Source organism: Siphateles boraxobius, unplaced genomic scaffold (genome assembly GCF_051911475.1).
Source record: "Siphateles boraxobius isolate OS27281-9 unplaced genomic scaffold, OSU_SipBor_1 296, whole genome shotgun sequence".
Taxonomy (NCBI): Eukaryota; Metazoa; Chordata; class Actinopteri; order Cypriniformes; family Leuciscidae; genus Siphateles; species Siphateles boraxobius.
The window spans coordinates 1,172,501-1,175,000 of record NW_027508915.1 but is presented as its reverse complement, the minus strand read 5'-3'; the positions used below and the strand labels follow the sequence as shown (position 1 = coordinate 1,175,000).

The following is a 2,500-nucleotide window of genomic DNA, read 5'->3' as shown; positions in this document are numbered from 1 at the left end:
CGTCTGATCTCGGAAGCTAAGCAGGGTCGGGCCTGGTTAGTACTTGGATGGGAGACCGCCTGGGAATACCAGGTGCTGTAAGCTTTTTTGATTTAAAAAAAAAAGAGAGTCCCTGAGCTTCTTCAGAAAGCCTTTAAAAGTCTCTGAGATTCTTCAGAGAGCATGAAAGAGTTTGAGTTTTTTCAAAAGTTCCTCTTAGTTTAAAAAAAAGACTCACTGAGCTTCTGCAGAAAGCCTTTAAAAGTCTCTGAGATTCTTCAGAGAGCATGAAAGAGTTTGAGTTTTTTCAAAAGTTCTTCTTAGTTTAAAAAAAAAGACTCACTGAGCTTCTTCAGAAAGCCTTTAAAAGTCTCTGAGATTCTTCAGAGAGCATGAAAGAGTTTGAGTTTTTTCCAAAGTTCTTCTTAGTTTTCTTCATTAATGGTCTAACCTTTTAAATAGCCCAATTTTGGCAGCAGTTTTCGCTTACGGCCATACCACCTTGGTCACGCCCGATCTCGTCTGATCTCGGAAGCTAAGCAGGGTCGGGCCTGGTTAGTACTTGGATGGGAGACCGCCTGGGAATACCAGGTGCTGTAAGCTTTTTTGATTTAAAAAAAAAAAAAAAAAAAAAGAGTCCCTGAGATTCTTCAGAGAGCATGAAAGAGTTTGAGTTTTTTCAAAAGTTCTTCTTACTTTAAAAAAAAGACTCACTGAGCTTCTTCAGAAAGCCTTTAAAAGTCTCTGAGATTCTTCAGAGAGCATGAAAGAGTTTGAGTTTTTTCAAAAGTTCTTCTTAGTTTAAAAAAAAAGACTCACTGAGCTTCTGCAGAAAGCCTTTAAAAGTCTCTGAGATTCTTCAGAGAGCATGAAAGAGTTTGAGTTTTTACAAAAGTTCTTCTTAGTTTAAAAAAAAAGACTCACTGAGCTTCTTCAGAAAGCCTTTAAAAGTCTCTGAGATTCTTCAGAGAGCATGAAAGAGTTTGAGTTTTTTCAAAAGTTCTTCTTAGTTTTCTTCATTAATGGTCTAACCTTTTAAATAGCCCAATTTTGGCAGCAGTTTTCGCTTACGGCCATACCACCTTGGTCACGCCCGATCTCGTCTGATCTCGGAAGCTAAGCAGGGTCGGGCCTGGTTAGTACTTGGATGGGAGACCGCCTGGGAATACCAGGTGCTGTAAGCTTTTTTGATTTAAAAAAAAAGAGAATCCCTGAGCTTCTTCAGAAAGCCTTTAAAAGTCTCTGAGATTCTTCAGAGAGCATGAAAGAGTTTGAGTTTTTTCAAAAGTTCTTCTTAGTTTAAAAAAAAAGACTCACTGAGCTTCTGCAGAAAGCCTTTAAAAGTCTCTGAGATTCTTCAGAGAGCATGAAAGAGTTTGAGTTTTTTCAAAAGTTCTTCTTAGTTTAAAAAAAAAGACTCACTGAGCTTCTTCAGAAAGCCTTTAAAAGTCTCTGAGATTCTTCAGAGAGCATGAAAGAGTTTGAGTTTTTTCAAAAGTTCTTCTTAGTTTTCTTCATTAATGGTCTAACCTTTTAAATAGCCCAATTTTGGCAGCAGTTTTCGCTTACGGCCATACCACCTTGGTCACGCCCGATCTCGTCTGATCTCGGAAGCTAAGCAGGGTCGGGCCTGGTTAGTACTTGGATGGGAGACCGCCTGGGAATACCAGGTGCTGTAAGCTTTTTTGATTTAAAAAAAAAAAAGAGTCCCTGAGCTTCTTCAGAAAGCCTTTAAAAGTCTCTGAGATTCTTCAGAGAGCATGAAAGAGTTTGAGTTTTTTCAAAAGTTCCTCTTAGTTTAAAAAAAAAGACTCACTGAGCTTCTGCAGAAAGCCTTTAAAAGTCTCTGAGATTCTTCAGAGAGCATGAAAGAGTTTCAGTTTTTTCAAAAGTTCTTCTTAGTTTAAAAAAAAGACTCACTGAGCTTCTTCAGAAAGCCTTTAAAAGTCTCTGAGATTCTACAGAGAGTATGAAAGAGTTTGAGTTTTTTCAAAAGTTCTTCTTAGTTTTCTTCATTAATGGTCTAACCTTTTAAATAGCCCAATTTTGGCAGCTGTTTTCGCTTACGGCCATACCACCTTGGTCACGCCCGATCTCGTCTGATCTCGGAAGCTAAGCAGGGTCGGGCCTGGTTAGTACTTGGATGGGAGACCGCCTGGGAATACCAGGTGCTGTAAGCTTTTTTGATTTAAAAAAAAAAGAGAGTCCCTGAGCTTCTTCAGAAAGCCTTTAAAAGTCTCTGAGATTCTTCAGAGAGCATGAAAGAGTTTGAGTTTTTTCAAAAGTTCCTCTTAGTTTAAAAAAAAGACTCACTGAGCTTCTGCAGAAAGCCTTTAAAAGTCTCTGAGATTCTTCAGAGAGCATGAAAGAGTTTGAGTTTTTTCAAAAGTTCTTCTTAGTTTAAAAAAAAAGACTCACTGAGCTTCTTCAGAAAGCCTTTAAAAGTCTCTGAGATTCTTCAGAGAGCATGAAAGAGTTTGAGTTTTTTCCAAAGTTCTTCTTAGTTTTCTTCATTAATGGT

At 38.1% G+C, this 2,500-nt stretch overlaps 5 non-coding genes across 5 annotated transcripts in view; all 5 read left to right on the top strand.

Annotated features, from left to right (window-relative positions):
* The window catches only part of LOC143755565 (5S ribosomal RNA), a 119-nt gene extending 35 nt beyond the window's left edge, over positions 1 to 84 (top strand). Inside the window, exon 1 of the ribosomal RNA XR_013209299.1 lies at positions 1 to 84. This exon is cut by the window's left edge and continues 35 nt beyond it. This is a non-coding gene — a ribosomal RNA (5S ribosomal RNA).
* Positions 85 to 463: 379 nt separating this feature from the next.
* LOC143755564 (5S ribosomal RNA) lies at positions 464 to 582 on the top strand. The gene has a single exon (XR_013209298.1). It is a non-coding gene; the product is annotated as a 5S ribosomal RNA (ribosomal RNA).
* Positions 583 to 1,044: 462 nt separating this feature from the next.
* LOC143755563 (5S ribosomal RNA) lies at positions 1,045 to 1,163 on the top strand. Its single transcript, XR_013209297.1, has one exon. It is a non-coding gene; the product is annotated as a 5S ribosomal RNA (ribosomal RNA).
* A 379-nt stretch (positions 1,164 to 1,542) lies between these two features.
* LOC143755562 (5S ribosomal RNA) lies at positions 1,543 to 1,661 on the top strand. The gene has a single exon (XR_013209296.1). It is a non-coding gene; the product is annotated as a 5S ribosomal RNA (ribosomal RNA).
* A 379-nt stretch (positions 1,662 to 2,040) lies between these two features.
* On the top strand, positions 2,041 to 2,159 carry LOC143755561 (5S ribosomal RNA). Its single transcript, XR_013209295.1, has one exon. It is a non-coding gene; the product is annotated as a 5S ribosomal RNA (ribosomal RNA).
* Positions 2,160 to 2,500: the final 341 nt, after the last annotated feature.